The sequence below is a fragment of the Tenrec ecaudatus genome, chromosome 18 (assembly GCF_050624435.1).
Source record: "Tenrec ecaudatus isolate mTenEca1 chromosome 18, mTenEca1.hap1, whole genome shotgun sequence".
Classification (NCBI taxonomy): Eukaryota; Metazoa; Chordata; class Mammalia; order Afrosoricida; family Tenrecidae; genus Tenrec; species Tenrec ecaudatus.
This window is the reverse complement of record NC_134547.1, coordinates 16,321,738-16,349,106: the sequence shown is the minus strand read 5'-3', so window position 1 is coordinate 16,349,106 and position 27,369 is coordinate 16,321,738. Positions and strand designations below refer to the sequence as shown.

The 27,369-nt window shown below is 44.8% G+C and overlaps 1 pseudogene; it reads left to right on the top strand.

The window, feature by feature from the left end:
* The first annotated feature begins 8,500 nt into the window (after positions 1-8,500).
* On the top strand, positions 8,501-16,379 carry LOC142431624 (cell adhesion molecule CEACAM1-like; annotated as a pseudogene).
* Positions 16,380-27,369: the final 10,990 nt, after the last annotated feature.

Here is a 27,369-nt window from a genome sequence, read left to right as displayed (position 1 = left end):
CAGGTAGGTCATAGAAGTACTCATACAAATCCCCCAAGAGAGAGCCCACGGCTCTTTGACTCAGGAAGATGGCTCCAGGTTCCTCTAAAACAAAACATAAACAGCAACCAGTTCTATCAGCTTCAATGAAAAAGCAGCAAAAACAGAAAACAATGCCGGAAGAAGTCATGAACCTAACGATGTGCATAGAAGAAGTAGATATTGACTTGCGACAAAAAGAAAATTTCAAAATGCTGCTTAAAATCATAAAGGATATGAGGGTATCAATGCAGAAAAAAGATGAAATGACAGAGGAGATAAAGGCAACGCACCAAAGGGAAATACAAGAATTATGGGATGAAATAACAAAATCCAATTGACAGACCTTGTGAATAGTCTTGAGGAGGCAGAGAATCACACCAGTGACCTAGAAGCCAACCAAGCAGACCTCAGCAAACTGGAAAAACAGTCAAATAAGAGTCAAAGAAACTGAAGAAAACTTGAGAGCCATGTCAGATGCCATGAAAAGAAACAATATTAGAATAATTGGACTACCGGAACAAGACACAACAAAGAAGTCAACAGCTAAAATAGCAAGGGAATTCTTAGAGGAAAACTTCCCCAGCTTAATAAATGAAAATCAAGCAACTATACAAGAGACTGAAAGAATGCCAGCCAGACTGAATCCCAAGAAGAAGTTACCAAGATACATAATTGTCAAACTATCTAACTATGAGCAAAGGAGAAGATCATAATAGCAGCTAGAGAAAAGCAAACAGTCCCGTATAAAGGTACCTCAAGAGTATGTCCAGATCTATCAGCAGAAACGATGAAGAAGAGGAGGGAATGGAGTAACATTTTCCAAAAATTGAAGGAAAACCACAAACCGAAGAATACTTTACCCAGCCAAGTTATCTACTAAGATAGATGGAGAAGCAAGCGTCTTCCCAGACAAGGTCAACCTCAAAGAACACATAAAAAGAAACCCAGCCCTACAAAAGATCCTTGCCGATCCAGTATGGGCAGAAGATCACTCACTGAGGGCAAATAAGAGACCATCACATAGAACAACTCCACCCATAGGGCGACAAAGAGAAAACAGCCCCCAGGATAGTATCAGCTCAATAGTGGAAAGAAGGCAAACATAAACCACTCACACAAAACAAGCGGATAAGATAGGTAGATAGGAAAATATCCATCACAAAAGGTACAATATGACATCACAGAGTCCACAGATAGATCAATGGCTGAAACTCAGGCAGTAAAAGGCAGAGGCTAACAGACTGGCTCAGGAAACACAACCCATTGATCTGCTGCCTCTAGGATACTCATCTCAAGCTTACAGACAAAAACAGGTTGAGAATTAAAGGCTGGAGAAAAATATACCAAGCAAATGGTAATGCAAAAAAAAAAATCAGGGGTAGCGATCTCTATCTGACCAAATTGACCTCAAGATACAGGTCATAACAAGAGACAAGGAGGGGCACTATATAATGCTCAAGGGAACAACAGACCAAGAACTAGTGAGCATAATAAACATAAATGCACCTAATGAGAGACCTGTGAAATTCATAATTCAAACACTCTAAAAGATGAAAAAAGAGATCACAGGCTCAAAAATTATTGTTAGTGACTTTAATACACCACTCTCTGATAAAGACAGCTCATTGGGAAAGAAACTCAACAAGGAGACTACAGATATAAATAGCACAATTAGATGACTTGATATTTTCAGAGCATTCCACCCACATGCAAAAAATTCACATTATTTTCAAGCCCACATGGCACATATTCAAAAATAGAACAAATGCTGGGACAGAAGTCCAACTTGGGTAAATTCAAGGACATAGAGGTTATACAGACATCTCTCTCCGATCATTGTGCCATAAAGCTGAAAGTTAACAGAAGAGCAGTGAAGAAAACAAGGGCAAACAATTGGAGGATGAACAATGTTATATTGCAAAAGGAGTGGGTATTGACCCAGATCAGAGATGAAATCAGGAAGTTTCTAGAAACTAATGAGAATGAAAATACGACATACCAAAACCTGTGGGATACGGCAAAGGCATTTATCAGAGGAAGCTGATAGCAATAAATGCACACTTTACAAAAGAAGAGAGTCTCTTGGAGGATATGCTGACAAAAAACTTACACCAATTAGAGCAGAGTCAACAGAACAACCATACTAATAGCAAGAAGATAGATAGAATAAAAATCAGAGCCGAGATACAGGAGAGGGAAAACAAGAAAACTATGGGAAAAATTAATGCCAATAAAAGTTGGTTCTTTGGAAGAATTAACAGAATTGACAGACCTCTGGCAAACCTAACCAAAGAAAGGAAGGAACAAACGACATTTGCAAGGATGAGGGATGAATCAGGGGACATTACAACGGACCCTAATGAAATCAAAAGGATAATTACACAGTACTAGGAAGGTCTATATTCTAATGAATTCAACAATTTGGAAGACATGGACAAATATTTGGAAACACAATCCCTCCCTATATTATCCCAGATGGATGTCAACAACCTCAACAGACCCATAGCAAAGGAAGAAAGAGACAAGGTAATCACCAACAAATCCCCATGGTCAGATGGCTTCACAGGAGAATTCTATCAAGCATACAGGGAAGAACTGACACCAATCCTATATAAACTCTTCCAGAACATAGAAAAAGACAGAAAACTCCCAAACTCTTTCTATGAAGCTAGTATAACTTTGATACCTAAAGTGGACAAATATGCCACAAGAATCGAGAACTATAGACCAATATCCCTAATGAACATTGATGCAAAAATCCTTAACAAAATACTGGCCAATAGAATACAAAAGCATATTTAAAAATAATTCACCATGACCAAGTGGCATTCATACCAGGGATGCAGGGATAGTTCAACATACGAAAGACCATCAACATTATTCACCGCATTGGCAGGAAAAATGATAAGAACCACATGATAATATAAATAGATGCAGAAAAAACATTCCTCAACATCCAACACACATTCCTGTTTAAGACACTTAAGAAGATCGGAATAGAAAAATTCCTCAATATTATACAAGCCATTCATGAAAAACCAACAGCTAATGTGGTAGTTAACAGAGAAAAGATGAAAACAATTCCACTGAAAAGGGGACCAGACAAGGATACCCCTTGCCCCCACTCCTAATTAACATCGTACTGGAGGTCCCAGCTAACAACATAAGACAAAGGAAAGGTATTAAAGGTATTCATCTGGGGAAAGAAGAGGCAAAATTATCATTATTCGCAGATGATATGATGCTATATATTGAAGATCCCTTAAACTCCACAAATGGAGTGTTGGAAGCAATAGAGGAATATGGCAGAGTGGCAGGATACAAAATCACCAAACAGAAGTCTATTGGACTGCTCTTCACATCAGACAAGACCACAGAAGAGACGATTAAAAATTACAATGGCCAAGCACAAATTGAAATACCTAGAGATATACCTGACTGAAAAAAGATCTGTATGAGGAAAATTATAAAACACTACTTCAAGAAATCAAGAGTGACCTCAACAAATGGAAAAATATTCCATGCTCGTGGATTGGCAGACTGAATATAGTAAAGATGTCAGTTCTGCCTAAGGCACTATGTAAGTTCAATACTATTCCTATACTAATAGCACCATCCTTCTTCAAAGAATTGGAAAAAGAGGTTACCAACTTCATATGGAGAGGGAAGAAGCCCAGAATTAGCAGATAACTCCTCAAGAAGAAGGACAAAGTGGGAGGGCTTGCTGTACCTGATTTTAGAATGTACTATACAGCCACAGTAGTCAAAACAGTGTGGTACTGGCATAATGACAGATATTCAGACCAATGTAAAAGAGCTGTAGACCTAGAAATAAAAACATCAGCATACAGGCAACTGATCTTTGATAAGGGCCCAAAAATATTAAATGGGAAGCAGATGCCATCTTTAATAAATGGATGTCTACCTGCAGAAAAATGAAACAAGACCCTTACCTCACTCCATGCACAAGAATAAACTCAAGGTGGATCACAGACCTTGAGATAAAACCCCAAACAATTAGGGCCAGCAATGAGGGAATTGAGACAAATCTGAGATCCTTGGCACAGGGATTACAGAGGCTACCAGAAATAGGGAAGGATACAAATACAGAGGAGTCACAAATAGACAAGTGGGATATACTTAAGCTAAGACACCTGTATACATCGAAAGAATTCACCAAGAGAGTAATAAGAGAGTCCACCCACTGGGAAAACATCTTTAGCAATGACACATCAGACAAAGGCCTTATTACTAAAATCTACAATGCTTTGCAAGCTTACAATAAGAGAAAAACTAACTGCTCACTGAGGAGGTGAGCAACGGACCTGAACAGAAGTTTCAAAGAGTCTGACATCCGAATGGCCAATAAACATATGAGAAAATGTACCTGATCATTAGCCATAAGAGAAATGCAAATTAAAACAACTATTAGATACCACCTAACACCCTCAGAGATAGCCCAATTCAAAAAACCAGAAAGCAACAAGTGTTGGAGGGGTTGTGGTGAGATAGGAACTCTCATGCACTGCTGGTGAACCTGTAGATATGTACAGCCACTATGGAAATCGATTTGGAGATTTCTCAAACAGATGGAAATTATTACCATACGACCCAGCAATTTCTCTACTGGGCATATACCCAGAAGAGGCAAGAAACAAACCACGGCCAGACATCTGTGCTCCAATGTTCATTGCGGCACAGTTCACAATTGCAAGGAGTTGGAAACAACCCAAATTTCCATCAACAGACAAATGGATTAAAAAACTGTGGTACATACATACAATGGAGTACTATGCATCGCTAAAAAGCAATGATAAACGCATGAAGCACATCGTCATATGGGAAGAACTGGAGGAAATTATGCTAAGTGAAGTAATCCAAGCACAAAAGGACAAGTAAAACATGAGTCTGCTGAGGTAAGTTTATTTATATATAAAAAAGAGAGAACAGAAAGGTAAGTGAAAAAGGGGCACAGGGAAAAAGCTACTGTATACAAACACTCCAGGGTGAGGTCCAGGTAGTATGGCAGGGGCCAGACAAAATCCAGGGGTACATATGGTAGCCAACTAAAATGGGGGTGGAGGGAGGAAAGGGGAAAGAAAAAAATGATGTGTGATGGGAATAGGGCACTGACCCACCCAAGGGGAGGGTATTGTTTGTGTCTCCACAGGGAAAGAGGGACTGGATATAAAGCCAGTGCCAGATGAATTCAGTGTGCCAGCAAGGAGTGGGGAGCCCGTGGAGGGGCCTGAGGGCTCGGCTTCGATACCAGCTACGTGGACAACTTCCCCTTACCCCAGAAGAATTTACTTGAGAGGATGGCACTGAAGCTGCTGCTAGGGGAGAGGGGCATGTTTGATCAGAGCAAATGGGAACAAAGAAGGGGAGGAAGAGAGAGTGGAGCACATCCTGGCCCATCAGGGCTGGAGGATGATATCCCTGTTCTGAACAGCCAATGGACAGAGTGGACAATATGGTTGATCCCACTACAAGACGCACCATCCCTTGATGGCCCAGAGCCCTAAGGGGGGCAATACTGGAGACTCAGGGTCGGGACTGGCCCAGACTGACCCTGTGACACTGAGGCAAACCACTAAATTCGTGCGGCAGAGCAACCATGGGTGCAGAGCAGGAAGCCCCTGAGGGAGTACAAAGGACAGACTCTGGGGCCAAAGCATGATACTCCACTGAACCTGATTGAAGGACACACCTAGAGATCAAAAATCAGACCTTGATCTATTTACAGGTTTTTCTTTCTTTAAAAATTTTTTTTCTTTTAATTAATTTATTCTTCTATGGGTAATTGGTTTCCTTTTTTGTTGTCATAGCTGTGTTCTCACTCATTGCCTATCTTGCTATGACTTGGTTTTTGGTACTTATTATTATCTCTACTGATCTATCTAGATAAGATAGACTGGCTGAATAGCCAGGAGGAGAAAACAACGGGACCGATGGTTCCAGGGAGACATGGGAGAGGGGGAAGAGGGGGGAAGGAGGTGGTACTGACCAACCCAGGGACAGGGGAGCAATAAGTGATCCAAAATCAGTAGCAAGGAGGGTGTGAGTGGCCTCGTAGGGATTCAGCAAGGGCAAGGTAACTGAGAGAAATTACTGAAACCCAAATGAAGGCTGAGCATGACAGTGGGACAAGAGGAAAGTAAAATGAAATAGCGGAAAGAACTAGGTGACAAAGGGTATTTATAGAGGTCTAAAGACTGGAATGTACATATGTAAATATATTTATATAAGATTGTGGGAAAACAGATCTATGTGCATATATTTATAGGTTTAGTATTAAGGCAGCAGATGGACATTGGGCCTCCACTCAAGCACTTACTCAATGCAAGAACACGTTGTTCTATTAAATTGGCATTCCACGATGTACACCTTCCTGACACGATTGCTGAAGAAAGATGTGTGCATAAGCAAATGTGGTGAAGAAAGCTGACGCTATCTGCTCCCAGGAAGATTTACCGTCTCCGACACCCTTTTTGGTGTCGGTGTGAGTCACAGCCAATTTGAGGACAGCGAGTTTGGTTTCTTGCCTTTCTGACTACGGTGTCCACAGGAGAGGGTCAGACGTCATCTCCACCAATGAGATCACTGGCTCTCAGCTCTGCAGGGCATCCTCAACATTAACGGTGCAGTTGCTGAAGTGGCGTGCTAAGGCATCACCTGGATGTCTGCCCACTTTATTTATAAAGTGAATGTTGAACAAGGCAAAATTCTCAGTGATAAAGATCCTGATGTCACCCTGGAGCTCCTTGGCTGAAGGAAAAGCCAACTGGTATTGAGAGGGAATGCTAGGGGAGCAACAACTGTGCCCCTGCCCCAGACTGTAAGAAGACACAGCCCTGGAGGCCCAGGCCGCAGCACTGGGCTCACCCCAGCAACCAGGAGGGATGAGGTGGGGAGGGTCAGGGCCGAGAAGTCAGAGGCAACAGTTCCCAGGGCAGCTACAGTGCAGACAGAAGGGAATGAGGAAAGATTAGAGGCAGAAGTAAAAAGAGAGGGGGAAAAAGAGAGGCATCTGAAAATAGACCCCGCCCCCAGGTCACATGACTTGGGGAAAGCTCCTGCCCCAGGACAAGGCTTGGTGCTCAGAGGAAGGAAGGACAGCAGAGCTGACACCTCTGGGGCACCAGCTTTGTGAGCAGCTCTGGGACCAGAGTTCTTCCCACAGAGGGAGCAGAGAGCAGCAGCAGGGACCCATGGAGCCCCCCTCAGTCACTCCCAGCAGAGGGCACAGCTCCTGGCAGGGGGCACTGCTCACAGGTAACAAGGGACAATTCCCTGGGGTGGGGGAGGGGGACAACAGAGATGGGCTGGGGTCTCCCCAGGGGTGTGCCTGTGTGTATAGAATCTGGGAGGTGACAGAAAGCTCCTGAGAGAGTAGAGAATGCAAAAGGAGGAGGTGGGCCAGAACAGGAAATGTCAGGGAAGTGGAATTGGTTAAGAAATATCCAATAAAGGACAAATGTGCTGCTTTCAAGTCAGCTCTGATTCACAGTGATTCTACAGCACAGAGGAGAGCTGCCCCTTCAAGTTTCCAAGGCTGTGAATCTTTCCTGGAGCAGAAAGCGCCATCTTGCTCCCGAGGCACAGCTAGTGGGTTCAAACTGCTGCCCTTGTGGTTGGCAGTCGAACGCATCCCCCATTGCACCATGAGAACTGGTAAGGGGGGTAACACCTCAAGTGCAGTATGTTTCCCTAATTAACCGTCCCTAAACAATGCATTTTTAAAACTCATAGCAATTTTTTAACGCATGTCAGGGTGGTAGCTAGGGAAAGCCTGGGCCAGGGACTCTAAAGAGTGTCCTTGCCGACTCACCTCAGGAACAGACAAGGAAACACTGGGCCGTGGAAGAGAAACTTCACTGATACCTCCAGCGGGGGGTTGAGCCCAGTCTAGGCACTAGGGGTACAGCCCGCCCCTCCTTTCTGGAGGCTCACATCTAGGGGAGAGGGAGATATGCTAACAAATAGATTTACATATGATGTCACAGGGTGATAGGCACCATGGAGGACACAGAGCAGGGACAGGGTGGAAGTGGGGAAAAGGGTCTGTGGATGCCGCTGGGAAGGATTCCACTGAGCATGAGCAGACAGCTGAGGACCATGAATGAGTGAGCCCTGCGGACACCTGGGGGAAAGTGTGAGACACAAGACATTAGACAAGATCAAAGGCCCTCAGCAGTGCTGACCTTCAGAAGCTCACTCCTTGTCCCAGGGCTGAGAGGGACCTGCTCAGACTCAAGGGCCAACACCCTGGTCCCCGTGCTGATGTCACTTTCTCTCTTCCCTCCTAGTCTCACTGTTACTCTCCTGGAGCCCGCCCACCGCAGCCCAGCTCACCTTGAAACCCATACTACAAACTGCTATTGAAGGACAGGATGTTCTCCTCCGCAATCCTTCACGAGCAGAGGCTTTAGTCTACAGCTGGTACAAAGGGGACAGCTTACAGCCCAAGGATCTCATTATGACCCTCGATATAAAGACTCGAAGAGCTATTCATGGGCCAGCCTACACTGGCCGAGAGAGAACATCCCACCGTGGGTCCCTGGTATTGCAGAAAGTCACCCTGGCAGACACAGGGACCTACACGCTACAGGTAACAAGGACAGACGGAGTGCCTCAGAGATTGACTGGACAGATCCATGTATTCCGTGAGTCATTCCTCTCTGACATCTGGGGGTGGGAGGAGCTAACTCTACGTTAAGATAATGATTGACAGCGTGGAGCTTTGCTGGGCCTCTACTCACTGGTCTAGTCCATTGCTGGATTTGAGCATTTCCATCAGGAGTCCTCTCCTGAATCTGCACCTGCAGACATTCCTTGAAAGGAGGAGCCCCTGAGGGGGATTAACTAAGCAAGGGGGGATCACTCATCAATCCTGCCCCCCCTGCTGCACTTCATCTGAAGGTGACCCTGGAGCATTTGGTCAGGTCCTGGCCTGAGTGACTGCGAGGTCCTCACAGACAGACTCATGCTCCAGAAGGCCTTTCCACACCCTGTCCTAGGCCTGATGCCTCCTGAGCCTGGGGAGCCTGTCACCAGGATTCCCTATTCACCCCCTGGGCAGGGCTGACTAGGAGCAACAATTGACTGACTTCAGAGTCTTGGGGCTCCTGGAGCCAGAGTTCAGCTCCAAGAGCTGTTCTAGTCAGTGAATAGTAAACTGTGTCCTTCCCCTGAGGGTCAGTTTGGAGACCAGAGGTAGACCAGTGCCCCAGACCATTAGCGGACTACCTTAAGCAATTTAGATGACTTCACGGGTAGGCAAGTGTCCCCAGGAGTTAGAAAGAGGGGAGAAGATGCTTCAGGTAGTGTTTCTCCATCTGATGAGCCCTCTGGTGAGTGGAGAAGATAATAAAGCAAAAGACTGAACTCACTGTCATCGAGTCAGTGCTGACTTATAGAAACCCTCTAGGATAGGGTAGAACTTCCCCTGTGGGTTTCTGAGCCTGTCACTCTGTCAGGAAGGATGATTTGTGCAGCTCCTCTGTAGCTAGCTTTAAGTAAGACAAATGTGGATATGGTAAGTTTCAGTCAGATAGTCTTGAAAACTAGATACCATTTATCCCTTCATTGATCTGACTGAGGGGAAACTGAGGCATGGAGAGAAGAACTATAGAATCAGGCTCACAGGGACCATGATTATCAGAGCTTCACACAAAGGTCTGTCTGCCACCAAGGCCCTGACCTTCTCTATAGCCTTATTGGGGCGGGGAAGGGGCAGGTAGGGGGTTGGACCGTGGACCCTGAAGGCAGGCACTGGTTCAGCTACTGTGTCTTAGACATCCCCAGTTGGAATTAAGAGATTCACATGGAGGTGGGCGGGGACAAGGATGGTGTCAGACAAATGAGTAGTTAATGCTGTTTTATGTAAGAACTAAATGACTTACTCTAATAATAATTAAGGAGCAGGCCTCCACAGGCCTCCACAAACATACACCCAATCCGCATGCTCCCTACACTGGAGGGGAGCCATTCCCGTGTTTGTTGACTGGGTTGTGCTGTGTCTCTCTCACCAGAGCACAAAGGAGAGGACTTTGCTCTCTCTCTCCCCACGCACACGTGATCCGGCGGGGAATAAATTGCTCTAAAGCAGCGCTTCTCAACCTGTGGGTCACGACCACTTTGGGGATCAAAAGACCCTTTCACAGGGGTTGCCTAAGGCCATCAGAAATATGTGTCTTAGGAACCAAGATACCACTCCTCTATCCATCTCCAGGCAGGTCCACCCACGTACAGATATGCCCACGTATGAGTACCTGGCATGAAGACTGTTACCCATGTTACATGGTTCAAAGCAAAATTTCATTGATTTATCATTAGAAAAAAAATATTTCACAATATATAATTACAGGTTGTTTTTGTGATTAATCACTATGCTTTAATTATGTTCAATTTGTAACAATGGCAATATATGCTGCATGAAGTAGCAATGAAAACAATGTTATGGTTGGGGTCACCACAACATGAGGAACTGTAGTTAAGGGTCACAGAATTAGGGAAGTTGAGAACTGCTGCTCTAAAGGAAGGAAGGAGGGACCAGTGAGTGAATAAATGAAGGGTTCTCAATCTCTCTGTGAGGAGTTAGGGACAAGGACCTTATTTTAAAATTTCATTTAATTGAGGAAGCTTACAGCTCTTATCATCATCCATCCATCAACCAATCCACTCATCCATCCATCCATCCATCCATCCATCCATCCATCCATCCATCCATCCATGTGTCAGGTGCATTTGTACATTTGTTGTCATCATCATTCTCAAAACATTTTCTTTCTACTTGAGCCCTTGGTATCAGCTCCTCATTTCCCCCCTCCCTTCTTGCCTCCCTCCTTCATGAACCCTTGATAATTTATAAAGTATTATTATTTTGTCATGTCTTACACTGTCAGACGTCTCCCTTCACCCAATTTTCTGCTGTCCATCCCCCGGGAGGGGGTATATGTAGATCCTGTGTTTGGTTCCCACTCGCTACCCCACCTTCCCTCCACTCTCTCAGTATCACCACTCTCACCACTGGTCCTGAGGAGTTTCTCTGTCCTGGATACCCTGTGTTTCCAGTTCCTAGCTGTATAAGTGTACATCTTCTCATCTAGCCGGATTTGTTAGGTAGAATTGGGATCATGATAATGGTGGGGAGGAAGCATTAAAGAACTAGAGGAAAGTTGTATGTTTCATCATTGCTACACTGCACCCTGACTGGCTCCTCTCTTCCCTGAAACTCTTCTGTAAGGGGACGTCTAGTTGCCTACAGATGGGCTTTGGGTCTCCACTCCACTCCTCTTCATTCACAATGATATGATTTTTTGTTTTTTGATGCCTAATACCTCATACCATAAAAACCTCGTGATCACACAGGCTGGTGTGCTTCTTCCATGTGGCTTTTATTGCTTCTAGCTAGATGGCCAATTGTTTATCTTCAAGCCTTTAAGACCCCAAACACTTTATCTTTGATAGTTGGGGACTATCAGCTCTCTTCACCACATTTGCTTATGCACCTGCTTTGTCTTCAGTGATCGTGTCAGGAAGGTGAGCATCGTGGAATGCCAGTTTAATAGAACAAATATTCTTTCATTAAGGGAGTACTTGAGTAGAGGCTCACTGTCCATCTGCTACCTTAATATTAAACCTATAAATATTTGCACATAGATCTGTTTCCCCATCATCATATATAAATATACTTATAGATACATGCCTGCATTTAGAGATCTACAAATGCCGTTTGCCTTGACAAGGCCCTCTTATACCTTGACTAACATCAGTTCTTGTAGTTTGATGTCTTCCCTCCTTCTGTATTGAGATACCTCAGAATTTCCCTCTGATCAATTCTATCCCCTCAGCAGGCTCACATGTCTCTCCCCAATCAGGGAGCCCCTGATCTCAAGCTGACGTCAGCATCTTCCTCTTATTGTACTGCCATCTATGCTGGGTGGCAGGGCTTAGCCTGGGGTTTTCTAAGATTCTCTATATCAAAAGTACTTCCAGCCAACGATCTTGGATCTTTCAACCATTGATAATCATTTTCAGATATGGAAGAAATTTAAATATTTCTTCTAATTTATATCCTCATCCACAACACATGAGTAGTCATGATGGTCAGGGCCTCAGTAAGTTTATACTCTCCCCCACTTCCTACCACTATTCCCACTGCATTCAGAATTCTCACCTCTATGTCAGGAAAGGTAAGGGTTGTCTCACCTGTCCTCAGTCAGAGAACAAAGGACATTAAAGATCAAGGAGAGAGAATGGGGTCCTCTTTCCAAAGCCAGCCACTGCCTGGCTATATCCTCAGTCTTTTTAATCTTATTACTTGGATTAAAGTCTATGGGTCATGATCTCTCCTCAGTCACCATCAAATATTGAGAAGAATTTGTCCATCTTCTGACTTCCTGTCCTGACCCCTGTATTAACCACAGGGCTTACTCCTGGTCCCATTGAGTGTAATTTCTACTTGTGCCCCATATCTGTAATTTAAAAACAATGAGAGATGCCATCATTAGCCAGATCTAAGATATCTTTGAACAACAAATTATGTTTCAGAAAAACAGCACTGGCTGAACAATGTAGAATCAATCAGTTGGATCAATGTAGAATCAGTCAGTTGATCAATGTAGAATCTGTCAGTTGGAGGGACCACAGCAAACACAAGGTCCAGATAATGACGCTGAGGTTAATCCAGAGCCCAGTCAGAGAGGAGCCTAGGAGAGGCCAGCGATGATCTCTGGTCTCTAGTCCTGTGACTTTCCCTGAGGAAATGGGGCTACTCCGTTAACATTTGAGAAAATCAGAGATTTTTACTCAGTTATAAAACAAAGCAAGTAAGTCTTACATTCTGAGCACTCCCATTGCCAAGTAATTTTCTTGTAATGCAAAGACCTGTTTTATGTGTTAAAGACTGTCGGTGGGCTGAGAGGTGCACACTGACAGCCCTGATGGACAGCTGCCTTTGCAGGAATCAAAGATGCCAAGTGAGGTCATCCTTTCTGTTTTCTCTGAGAGGGAAGTTACCCAAACCCTCCATCAAGATCAGCAGCTGCCACCCGATAGAGGACCAGGGCTCTGTAACCTTATTGTGTGAACCCGAGACTCAGAACACAACCTCCCAGTGGCTGATACACAATCAGAGCCGCCTGGGCAATTCCAGGCTGGAGCTGTCCATGGACAACAGGACTCTCACTATACACACTGTCCCAAGGAATGAATCGGGACTTTATGCATGTAGAACCAGGACCCCAGTGAGTTCCAGCCACAGTGACCCATTCTTCCTGAAGGTTCTCTGTGAGTAACTTCTGTTCACACGTGGGACAGGCTTCAGCGCAATTGCACCCTGTCAGAGACCTGGCAACATCAGGCCTCTCAGGTCCAAGAACATGGACCATCAACCCCTGGACACAGACACGGGACATGGCATCCTTTCTCTGGAAAATCTGGGCAACCCCAGTCACGCAGGCAGAGGAGAAGAGGTGGGGCTGCTCTTGGTCAATGACATGCTCAGGGTCAAGGCTTGAGCTGGAGAAACAGGTCACTAGTCTCAGAATCAGGCTCAGAGATGTAAGGGGGCTTATTCTGTGGAATTAAAAAAAAAGACTCAGAGGGAAGCTGTGGCTTTGTTTTGTTTGCTCCAGATGACCTTGACAGCCCCACCATCTCCCCCTCAGCTGAGCATTACTCTCCAGGGAACAACATCAACCTCACCTGTCAGGCAGGTTCTAACCCATCTGTACTGTATTCCTGGTTTATCAATGAAACCTACAGGCAATCCATACAGCGACTCTTTATCCCCAACATCACTGTGGGTGGCAGTGGGAAGTGCGCCTGCCGTGTCCACAACCCTGCCAACTAGCATCAGTGAAGTCACAGTCAAGACTATCACAGTGTCAGGTAAGTGGCTCCCTGGAATGGCATCCCTGAGTGATGGAGTGGAAGACAGTCTGGTTCTCTGAACAAGAAAACAAATCCTAACCTGAAAATAATTATTCTCATTCCATGTTGCCTGGGCAAAAAGTAATCCCAAACTCTGTCTCTCAGTGATCTCCTTACATCCCTGGAGACTCCTGGCTCCTCTTGCTTTTTCTAGGGAGGACCGCGGGTCCATCGTGCAATGTAGAGGGGAGCTCTTTCTTAGTCCCCAGAATAGGCGGGGTGTGGCGTGGACAGGCTGACAGAATAGGTGGGGTGTGGTGTGGACTGGCTGACAGTTTCATAGCAGAAGTGTCCACAAGATCAAGTAATCTGTCACTAACTTGTCACTTTGGGGCATGTCACCAACTCTATATACAATAAAGCTTTGAACGGCCTCATATGTGTTCTGCTGTAAGAGGATGGTCAACCCCCCCGTGGGGTGATGGGCAAGCAGCAGCTCTGCTCCTTCTCAATCCTCACCCAGCACCCCAGTTCTGACACCATCTTTCTTCTGCTCAGGGAGTGTGCAGGCTGACATGTACAAAACCCATCAATGCCTCAGCCCAGTCAGGTCAGGCTGCAGGAAAGGGGATCAAGCTCCGGGTGATTCATCTGAAGCTGCATCCTGACTGTGGGGTGACCAAGGATAAACAGTGTGATATAGACACTGAGCAGTCTCAAAGGATCATAACGTGCTACAAAGCATCCTGGGAAAACTAGGTCGATTCACCCACCAAGTTCCTAAAGGGAGGGAAGGGGCAGGACCAAATTATGCTGGGTAAAACCTGTGAAAGCAGGAACCTCTCAGAGAAGGAAGACTCACATGTTTTCCACTCAGATGAACTGATACAAAAATGAGAGCTACTACTCCCTCCAAGGTGGGAAACTTCCAGACTCAGAAACATGAGTCAGTCCCACTGACTTCTAGTTCCCACAGAACCAAACTCACTGCCATCTAGTCATTGCTGACTCCTAGTGATCCCTGTGGCTTTCTGAGACCCTTGACAAGAATAGAAAGCCCAGACTTCCCCTCCCCCCATGGAGTTGCTGCTTGTTTTGAACTGCCAACCATGAGGGTCGCTGCCCAACACTTAAACACTATGTCACTAGTGCTCCTAAATTTGCCTCATGTAGAGACAGGGGTGAGAGTCCAAGTCTTGTTAAAAGTACAAAGATGCACTGTATTGGGTGAATCTGCTGCACTAGACCTCTGTAAGGTGTTGAAAAGCAAGGATGTGCCCTTGAAGACTGAGGTGTGCCTGACCAGGTGGGTTTCGTTCTGTGTAAATAGGGTCGCTTTGAGTCGGCACCAACTCAATGTCGCCCAAGAACAACACATAAATCTTCCCTCTCAGGTTTCCTTCACTTGATACTCAGTCCATAGACTGGAAGCAAAACCTTTCTCAGATCATGCAATCCTCTTTATTGGAAACTTTGGTTTCTAAAACAGTGAAGATTTCGAGACTGTGCTAGTCCCTAACATCTCAACTCACTACCATGGACTTGATGTTGATACATAGCTACCCTGTAAAACAGGTAGAACTTCCCCTGTGAGATTCCTAGACTGTACCTCTTTATTGGCCTATAAACCTCTGTATTTCTCCTGAGGAGCAGATGGTGGTTTCAAACTGCTGACCTTGCAATCACAACAGAGTAACCACTATACCACCAGTGTCCCTTGTCCCTAACATCCTGTTGAACAAAAGAGAAACCCCTTCCCATCTGGATGTCAAGCTGACCTGCCCCTGAGCTAGAGGGGGCCAGCAGCCTGCCTTCCCCATATGCACAGCACTGCCTACTAAACAGGACCCTGCTCTCTAACATAGTCACAGGAGCGGAGAAAGACTCATAACAGCCTCTGTCAGAGAAAAATCCCACCCAGAGATGGAGGGGAGTTGGGCCAATGGGCTGGGAAGAAGCCCTGTGCTGACCTTCCAGAGCACCTGGGCTGCGCCTATTTCCCAGTGAGGGGAGGGGCCACCTGCTCTCACAGACCCAAATGGACAGACACACCACCTCTGGGGAAGGTTAGGAGGAACCTCTGGGACACGTTCAGAGCTCACCCTGGGCCTGTAAGCTGGCTGAGAGCTCCTGGGTAAATAATGTTCCCCAGTCACAGACCCTCCCTCTGCCACCTCCTCTGTTTTCCCACAGAGTCCTTGACCAAGCCCTCCATCCAGGCCAGCAACACCACAGTCTCAGAAAATACAGGGCCGGTGGTCTTCACCTGCCTCACCCAACACAACGGAACCTCCATCTCCTGGTTCCACGAGGGTGAAAGACTGCGGCTCACGGAGAGGATGAAGCTGTCCCAGGAGAACAGCTCCTTCACCATAAACCCTGTCAGGATGGAGGATGCTGGGAAGTATCAGTGTGAGGTCTCCAAACCAGGCAGTACCAGCAGAAGTGACTCCCTCATCCTGACTGTGGAAGGTGAGTGACTCTTTATCCCCTCCTACATCTTCTCAGCACACACTAACTCTATCAATTGTGTGAATAATGTATCAATGTCACAGGGGCTAGAATATCAGTCAAAAGACAATTACAGAAAACAAAGGCAAGGGGTCCAAGAACCCAATATCTGCGACAAACATAGTCATAAGATATTGATGTTTCATAGTCCAAGTCAGATATCCATTATGCAAACTTGCACAGAATTCTGAATTTCTCTGAGTCTCAAATTCCTCAAGTGAATATTTTAACAAAAATTGCTGATTCATGGATGTTTTAAATATTTAATGTGATCGTCAATTAAACTTATCAACATTCCACATAGAGAAAATGTTCCACAAATGTTTAAAACTCTAAACTTGTTGCCATCATATCAATGCTGACTTGTATTGACCCCCTGTAAGTTTCTGAGCCAGTTACTGTTTAGAAGAGTAGAAAGTTCAGTCTTTCTCCCGTGGAATTGCCTGTGGTTTCAAACGGACTACCATGCCAGTCTGAGCCTAACCTCTAGCCATGACACCAGCAGTCCTCAGTTCTTATTTCTACTATTATTATGGTCTGAATGTAGGTAGGTTAGGGGTCAAACTCTAGGTCTATCTCTATCAGCCGTGAGATCTGGATGAGTTTTTCACCACTCCAAGCCTCAGATTTTCCTTTGTAACATGGGAATAATACTATTGTGACACACTAATTGTATGAGTCAAATGAGATAGCAGTAAAGTACTTTGCACAGGAGTAAACAGATGAAATATCCAGTAAATACTAGTTAGTATTACCATCATCACAAACTACGGTTAGACTTGAGTAGGGTGGGAATTCCAGAGGACTTCAGTGAACTCCTGAGAACTCGTACATGGATCAAAAAGCAGCTGTGGGGACAGAACAGAGGAATAGTGCATGGTTGAAAATCAAGAAGAGTGTGCATTTGGGCCATAGCCTTGCACCACACTTGAGAGACCTGTCTGCCGAGCAAACATCAGAAAAGCTGGATTACATGGAGAAGAATGCCGTGTCAGGATTGGAGAAAGGCTTATGAACAGCCAACAGTAAACAAATGATATAGCCTGGCTTGATGAATGTGAGGAGGACTTGAAGCACTTGCAGGTGAAGAATAAGGATTTCAAACATCTGTATGGATTACAATTCCTGTTAAAGAAGACAAAAATCCTCACAATGGAACCAATAGGCACTGTCACCATAAATGGAGAAAAGGCATTTTTTTATCAATCTTTTTTATATTAACCATTCTATTGTTTGCATAGTTACATGTTTTTTTTTTTACATTTTATTAGGGGCTCATACAACTCTTATCACAATCCATACATATACATATACATACATCAATTGTATAAAGCACATCCGTACATTCTTTGCCCTAATCATTTTCTTTCTTTTTTTCTCTTTTTTTAAAAATCTTTTTATTGGGGCTCATAAGACTCTTATCACAATCTGTGCATACATCAAATGAGCAAAGCACCCTTATACATTCGTTGCACTCATCACTCTCATAATTCACCTTCCACTTGGGTTCCTGGAATCAGCTCGGTTTCCCTTTTTTTCCCCCCATCCCCCTCCCTCCCCGATCCCACCCCTGGTCCCTTGATAGTTTATAAATAATTATATCTTATCTTACACTTCCCGGTGTCTCCCCTCACCCGCCTCCCCCTTGACAATCTCCCAGAGAGGAGGTTACACATAGATCTCCGAGATCGGTTCTCCCTTTCTACATGCCCTTCCCTCCTGGTGTCGCCTCTCCCACCGCTGGTGTTGAAGGGTTCGTCTGTCCTAGATTCCCTGTGCCTCCAGATCCCCACTGCACCGCTGTACATCCTCTGGTACAACCAGGTCTGCAAGGCAAGGTGGGATTGGGGTCATGATGATTGGGAGGGGAGGAAGCGTTCAGGAACTAGAGGAAGGTTTTGAGTTTCATTATTGTTACACTGAACCCTGTGTGGCCCATCTCCTCCTTACTACCCCTCTGGAAGGGGTGTTCAGCTCTCTACAGGTGGGCATTGGGTCTCCATCATGCACTCCCCCTCTTTCACGCTGATGTGATTCTCACCACCACCCCACCTTTGGTGTTGGAGACCTGGTCTCCTCTGTCCTTCATGGTCACCTATGTTGGTGTGCTGCTTCCGTGTGGGCTCGGTTGCTTCTGGGCTAGATGGCCGCTTGTTTGCTTTCAAGCCTTTAAGTCCCCAGACGCTATATCTCTCAGTAGCCGGGCACCATCCGCCTTCTTCACCACACTTGCTTATGCACACTTTCGTCTTCAGCCATTATGTGAGGAAGGTGATCACACAATGATTGTTTTTGTTCCTTTGTATCTGCTACATGGTCCATTCAACACCTTGTGTTTGCTTAGGCCGTGTGCTTCTTCTCTGTGGGCTTTGTTGCTTCTGAGCTAGATGGCCGCTTATTTGCCGAAAAGGCATTTTTTAATTAAAAATTGTTAAGGATTTCATCTTACTTGGATCCCAGTCAATGCTCATGGAAGCAGAGATCAATCATGAAATGAAACATGACATTGGGTAAATCTGCTCCTCAAGGCTTCTTTAAGTGTTGAAATGAAAGGAGGTTACTTTGAGGACAAACTTGTACCTGACCCAAGCCATGGCATTTTCCATTGCCTCATATGGATGTGAAAGTCGGACACTGATTATGAAAGACAGAAGAAGAATCGATGTCTTGGGTTTGGGGGTTGGCAATGCCTAGTGAAAGCACCACAGGGTGCCAAGTGAAGCAACACAACTGTCTTAGCGGGAAGGATGGCCAGACTGAATGTCACCTACTTTGGACATGTTGTCTGGAGAGACTCGGCCCTGGAGAAAGTGTCTGCTTGGTAGAGTAGAGGGACAGCAAAGGAAGAAGGCCCTCAGCAAGTTGGATGACACAGTGGCTGCAACAATGGCTCAAACACAGGAGCAACTGTGGGGATAGAGTAGGACCTGCAATGTTGGCTCTGATGGACATGGGGAGTCCACGAGTCAGAACCAACTTGATGTCACCCACAACGACAATAACTAATCTTCTGACAGCAAAAGGGCTGATCACAGCAAACCACATCATGGGTGCATCATTATGTAACTACCAATGAGATATCGTACGATTACATAACTACCTTTTTGACACACATGGACCATACTGACACATAAATAGGAGGGACAATATTGAACCCCAGACACATTCATCCTGCAACATACAGTAAAGACATTGATGTATCACTCCTCATGGTGCACATGACTATGAACACAAATCCAACATATGTATTAATTAGTTTTTGATACAGGTAGAAAGGAGGGAATGATAAGTAAATGAATGAATAATCCAAAATCTTCAAAGATTGAAACCTCTTACAGATTCCCAAGACAGTCTGGAAGCCTGGCACCATAGCCATCCAGATTGCTGGAACCCACCATGATCCTTCCCTCTGACTCCTGCTCTTAAAGCTGCCCCAGGAGTTGGTCTCTGATGACCCGGTGGTGCGTAACTGAGGGAGGGTTTCAGGAGTGTGCTGGTCCTGCCGCCGAGTCTCCTGGACACTTCTGACCATGCTCTCTCTGTGGATTCACCAGAGCTCTCACTGCACTCTGACACAGGCATGTGTGGTTCCATCTACTCTATGTCCTTCAGTTTCCTCCTTAAACATTTGACCCAGAAATGCCCTACTTCACACAGATTTCTCTCTTCCCCTAACCCTCTCCTACATACCGAATATCCTGTTCTCCACCACCTACACTTGTCAGGCTCACCCTTCCAGGGAACTGCTGTCAGATTCTGTGAACAGAGAGAGACTCTATGTACAATAGAACCAAACCCTGCCTGGTTTGCACCCTCTTCACCATCGTTATGGTGTAGCCACTGTGACCATCCAGTCCAACGAGGATCTTTCTCTTATTTACTCAACCACTATGTGATCAAGCATGATGCCCTTCTGCAGGGACTGGTCCTTCCTCATCCTATGTCCAAAGACAGAAGGTCAAGACTCACCCAACAAAATATTCCAAGAGACATTCTGCCTGTACTTCCACGATGGATTTGTTTGCTCTTCTGGGAGTCCATGGTCTAGTTCACATACTTTACCAACATTGTCATTCCAATCACCCATTCTGCTGTCATCTTCATTCCTTCGCCATCTTTCATGTGCATGTTAGTATTGAAAACACAAAGGTTTCATAGGTTCCTTATACCCTTCAAGGTGATATCATTGAACACTTGTTACAAGGTCTGTTGTGGAAGAAATAGCACAAGATGGAGCTACCAGTCTGAGCAGCAGCCTCTGTGAGGACTCCTCTCAGATTCGGTGTACTAGTGTCACAAGGAGAACAAGCGTCAACCGTGTCCTTACCATTAGACGTGCCAGGATGTGGAACAGCCGTTCAGGATGATGTGCACCCCGGGTTTAGGTTCTACACTCATTCAACGACTGGGTCAGACGAAAAGAACAGGCCCGCTGTCCCACAGCACATTTCACCCATTTTAAACTTGACTAACCTCCTTTTCCTGATACGAAGGTCTAGTCGCCTGTGGTTGTTGCTGAGACCTGTCTCCCTGGAGCAGCTTCCAGGCCGTGTGCTGTGGACCAGCTTTCCTTGGGACGTGCCTAGGTTTACCCCCTATTTCACAGACATGTGTGCTCCTCATCACAGCACCCCAAAACAAGGTGCTATGCCCGTCACTGCCCTCTCGGTGATATTCTGTTCAGTGTGGGAGGGTCTACTGTATAAAACCTGTCCATTTCCCTACCCTCCAGGGAGGCTCATGGCACAGCAGACATGCCCTCTGATAACACACTCCATACGCTGACGGCGCCCCGGGGGCAGTTCCAGCTCACAGTGACCCTGCAGGACAGAACACCGCCCAGACCTAGGACAGCTGCACCGTGGTGCTCTGTGAAGCCCTCTGTGGCTGCCTTGTGCCTCTATGTCTCCTTGGGTGTCTTCCTCTTCTGTCACCGACCCTCTGCATTACGGAGCACGTGGTCCTTTTCCAGGGACTGCTATCTTCTGAGCGCATGCCACGTATGCGCAATAAGGTCCTGCCAGCCTTATTCTAAGGACACACCCAAGAAATACGTGTTCAGACATCTGTCAGTCCGTGGTCAGCTTCATGTGGACAACACCGTGATGCATCAATTCGTCTACCGTAGCCCTTGTTCCAGGTTCAGCTTTTGTGCATCTGCTGCTGCTGCTGCTGCTGCTGTTTTCATTGTTGTTGTTCGGCCCCATCAAGTTGGCTCTGACTCACAAGGCCCCTACACACAACAGAAGAAACCCTACGTGGTCCTGCACCACCCTCACAATTCTTATGTCTGAACCGTGGTGCCAGTCACTGTGTCAATCCATCAGGCCCAGGGTCTTCCTCTCCTCTTGCTCACCCTCTGCTTTACCAAGCATGGCCTCTCCTGATAACATGTGCAAAGGACGTGAGATGGAGTCGTGCCATCCTCACTTCCAAGAGCATCCAGGCCGTATCGCCTCCAAGACAGATTTGTTTGTTCTTCTGTCTGTCCAGTCTTTTCCATATTCTTTACCATGACCACAGTTCAGACCCATCAGTTCTTCTCCAATACTCCTTATTCATTAAGCAGTTTTCATATGCAGATGAGGCTATCGAAAATGCCATAGTTTGAATTAGGCAAACCGTAATTGTCAGTGACATTTTTGCCTCCCCATAAATTTAGATTTGTTCAGATTTCCCACTGTGACACATCCCTTGATTTCTTGACTGCTTCTTCCATGAGCATTGATCCAAGTAAGAGGAAATCCTTGACAACTTTAATTTTTTCTCCATTTATTGTGGTGTTTGAGTTCCTCAGGTGTGGATGTTTATTCCTTCCCATTGAATTGCAATCTGTACTGAAGGCTGCAGTATTTGATGTTCATTCCCAAGGGTTTCCAGTCCTTGTTTTCAGCAACCAAGATTGTGTCATCTGCACAGAGAGCATTGTTCATCAGCCTTCCTACAGTCCTCATGCTGTGTTCTACTTCAGATAGTCCACCTGAGATTATTTGATCGGTATACGGATTGAACAAATATGGCGAACATATACAACCTTGTCACATAACTCTCCTGATTTTAAACCATGCAGCAGCATCTTGTTCCACTTAAATTATTGCACCTTGGTCTTGTATGAGCACAGTGAACACCTCTAGAATTCACATTTCTTGCAATGATATCACGAATTTGTTATGATACACACAGTGATGCCCTGAAACGTCAATGAAACACAAGCAAACATCTTTGCTTCTTTTCTTCATTCAGCTAAGAAGAATCTGTTACCATGCTTGGAGTCAGAAAGACAGTCTCCAGACATTTTTCTTAAACATTTTATTTCTTTGTAATCATTTTATTGGGAGCTTGTACAACTCTTGTCACAATCCATCCATCCATCCACTGTGTCAAACACATTTGTACACCTGTTTCCATGACCATTCTCAAAACATTTGCTTTCCACTTGAGTCCTTGGTGTCAGCTTCTCATTTTCCCTCTCCCTTCCTGCTCTCCCCTCCCTCATGAACCCTTGATAATTTATAAATTATCATTATTTTGTCATATCATACACTGTGCAACGTCTCCTTTCTCCCATTTTTTTCTGTTGTCCATCCCCCATGGAGGAGACTATATGTAGATCCTTGTAATCGGTTCCCCCTTTCTTCCCCACCTTCCCTCCACCCTCCTGGTATTGCCACTCTCACCACTTGTCCTGAAGGGATCATCTGTCCTGGGTTCCCTGTGTTTCCAATTCCTATCTTTACCAGTGTACATCCTCTGGTCTAGCCAGATTTGTAAGGTAGAATTGGGATCATGATAGTGGAGGGAGGAAGCATTTAGGAACTAGAGGAAAGTTGTATGTTTTATCATTGCTACACTGCACCCTGACTGGCTCGTTTCCTCCCTACTACCCTTCTGTAAGGGGGATGTCCAGTTGTCTACAGATAGATCTTGGAATCCTAATCTACACTCCAACTCATTCACAATGATATGTTTTTTTTTGTTCTTTGATGCCTGATACCTTATCCTTTCGACACCTCATAAGGCCGGTGTGCTTCTTCCATGTGGGCTTTGTTACTTCTGAGCTAGATGGCCGCTTGTTTACCTTCAAGTCTTTAAGACTCTAGATGTTATATCTTTTGATAACTGGTCTCCATCAGCTTTCTGCACCACATTTGCTTATGCACCCGCTTTGTCTTCAGCAATCATGTTGGGAAGGTGAGCATCATGAGATGCCAGTTTAATAGAACAACGTGTTCTTGCATTCAGGAAATAATTGAGTTCAGGCCCCATGTCCATCGGCTACCTTAATACTAAACCTATAAATATATGCACAAATATAAATCTATTTATATATTTATATTTCCCCACTGTCCCATATACAAATATTTACATATGTACATGCCTTTATTTAGACCTCTATAAATGCCCATTTGCCTCCTAGTCCTTTCCTCTATTTCGTTTTACTTTCCCCTTTTCCCACTATCACGCTCAGCCTTCATTTGGGTTTCAATAATTCCTCTCCTTTACATTACCCTTGATTAAGCCCTACCAGGCCTCTGTACCCTCCTCACCACTGATTTGGATCACTTTTTGTTACCTTGTCCCTGTGTTTGGTAACACTACTTCCTTTCCCACCACCTCCCCCTCTCACATTTCCCCCTGCAACCATCAGTCCCGTTGTTTTCTCCTCCAGATTGTTCATCTAACCTATGTTATTTAGACAGACCTGCGGAGATAATAACATGCACAAAAACAAGACAGAGCAAAACAAAGCCACAAAAGACAACAAAAAATAAACAACAACAACAACACAGAAACAATGACAAGAAAAGAAAGAAAGAAACAAACAAAAGCCTGTAGTTAGTTCAAGGACTGTTTGTTGGCTTTTAGGAGTGTTTTCCAGTCAAGTGATGGGGTGCCACACCCTGGCCCCAAAGTCTACTTCCCCTTGCTGTTCTGTTGCACACCCTCAGTGTTTTGCCTTGGTGTGATGGGGTCAGATCCGGTGCAATTCCCACATTGCGTGTCTAGTGTTGTCCCTTGAAGGCCTATGGGTCAGCGAGGGATGTCATGTCTCTTAGTGGGGCCAGCCATATAGTCTTCTCTGTGGATTGGCTGCTCTGAGTGGGGACATCATCCTCAAGGCTTGGTGGGCTCCACTCTCCTCGTCCCCCTTCATTTGTTCCCGTGTGGTCTGATCAGACATGTCCCTCTCCCTGAGCTCCAGCTTTAGTGCTGCCCTTTGAAATAAATTCTACTGTGAGGAGGGGCAGGTGTCCACATAGTTCTGATTGGGGCCAGCCCCTCAGACCTCTCCACTCATTCTTTACTCCAGGACAGTATGTTGCATTCACATTTTGAGCACTGGGTTGAAGTCTGGTCCCTCTTTCCCTGTGGAGATGTAAACAATACTACCCTTTGAGTGGGTTAGTGCCCTGTTCCCCCACTACCCATTTCTTCTCCCCTCATTTTTAGCTGGCTACACTATATGTATCTCTGGATTTGGTTTGGTCCCTGCCATACTACCTGGAGGACCTCACTCCAGGAATGTTTGTATACAGTAGCTTTTTCCCTATGCCCCTTTTGCATTTTTAAAAAAAGCTTACCTGAGTGGACTCATGTTGTACTTGTTCTTTTGTGCTTGGCTTACTTCACTTAGCATAATTTCCTCCAGTTCTTCCCATACACTGATGTGCTTCATGCGCCCATCACTGTTTTTTAGCAATGCATAGTACTCCATGGTATGTATGTACCATAGTTTTTAATTCATTCATTAGTTGATGAAATTTTGGGTTGTTTCCAACTCCTTGCAATTGTGAACTGTGCCGTGATGAACATTGGAGCACAGATGTCTGCCTGTGATTTGTTTCTTGCCTCTTCTGTGCATATGTCTAGGAGGGGGAATGCTGGGTCATATGGTAGCTCAATTTCTATCTGTTTTAGATCTCCCCAAATCGATTTCAATAGTGACTGCACATATCTACAGGCCCACCAGCAGTGGATGAGAGTTCCTGTCTCCCCACAGCCCCTCCAACGCTTGCTGCTTTCTGATTTATTGAATTGGGCTACCTTTGAGGGCATTAGGTGGTATCTCATTGTTGTTTACATGTTCATTTCACTTATGGATAAATATCGGGAACATTTTCTCATATGTTTATTGGCTATTTGGATTTCTGCCTCTGTGAAACTTCTTTTCAGGTCCTTTGGCCCCCTCCTCAGTGGGCAATTCGATTTTTTTCTTTTTGGAAGCTAGCAGATTATTATAGATTTGAGTAATAAGGCCTTTGTCTGATGTGTCATTGCTCAAGGTATTTTCCCAGTTTGTGGACTCTCTTAAAGCTCTCCTGGTGAATTCTTTTGATGTACAAAGGTTGTTTTCAGTATATCCCTCTTGTCAATTTGTGTTTCCACTGTGTTTGCATCCTTCCCAATTTCTGAACACTTACGCATTCCCTGTGCCAAAGTTCTCAGATTTGTTCCAATTTCCTCACTGATGGCCCTAATAGTTTGGGATTTACCTCGAGGTCTGTGATCCACCTTGAGTTTATTCTTGTACATGGAGTGAGATAGGTGTCTTGCTTCATTTCTCTTCAGGTAGATATCCCCTTTTTCCAGCACCACTTGTTAAAGAGGGCATCTGCTTCCCATTGGATATTTTTTGGGCTCTTATTAAAGATCAGTTGTCTGTATGCTGATGATTTTATTTCAGAGTTTTCAGTTCTTTCCCATTGTTCTGAGTATCTGTCATTATACCAATAACATGCTGTCTTGACCACTGTGGCTGTATAATATGTGCTAAAGTTAGGTAAAGCAAGCCTTCCAACTCTGTTCTTCTTGAGGAGTTCGCTGCTAATTCTGGGCCTCTTCCCTCTCCACATGAATTTGGTAATCAGTATTTCCATTTCTTTGAAGAAAGACGAGGGTAATTGTATCGGGGTTGCGTTAAACTTATATAGTGCCTTGGGTAGAACTTATATCTTTTGTGTCTTCCAGTCCAAGAGCATGGGATATTCTTCCATTTGTTGAGGTCACTCTTGGTTTCTTGTAATTGTGTTCTGTAGCTTTCCTCATATATATATTTCGTTCTTTCAGTCAGGTATATATACCTAGATATTTCAATTTGTGCTTGGCTATTGTGAAGGGTACCCCTTTTTGATCTCCTCTTCTGTGTTCTTATCTGATGTGTACAGCAGTCCAATAGACTTCTGTTTGTTAATCTTGTATCCTGCTTCTCTGCCATACGCCTCTATTGCTTCTTTTTCTATGTTCTTGAAGAGTTTGTGTAAGATTGGTGTCAGTTCTTCCCTGAATGATTGGTAGAATTTTCCTTTGAAGCCATCTGGTCCAGGGGATTTTTTTGTTGGTAATCCCTTGATAACCATGTCTATTTGTACTATTGCTACGAGTCTGTTGAGATTCTTGACATCCTTTGGGGATAATCTAGGGAAGGATTGTTTTTCCAAGAATTTGTCCATGTCTTCCAAGTGGTTGAATTACTTGGAGTACAATCCTTCATAGTACTCTGTAATTATCCTTTTGATTTCATTAGGGTCTGTTGTTATGTCCCCTTTCATCTCTCATCCTTGCTATTGAAATGTGTTCTGTGAGGTCTGTTGATTCTGTTTATCCTTTCAAAGTACCAACTTTTAGAAGCATTAAGTTTTTCCCCCCATGTTTTCTTATTTTTCCATCTCCTGAATGTCAGCCCTGATTTTTATTATTTCTTTCCTTTGCTATTAGTAGGATTGTCCTGCTGACTCTGCTCTAGTTGTTGTAAATTATGTGCCAGCATATCAATAATGAGTCTCTCTTCCTTTTCCAGGTGTGCATGTAATGGATAAAACTTCCTCTGATAACTGCCTTTGCTATGTCTCTTAAGTTTTGGCACGCCGTGTTCTCATTCTCATTGGTTTCTAGAAATTTCCTAATTTCATTTCTGATCTGGGCCAGTGTGCACTCCTTTTGCAATAGTTATTCATCCTC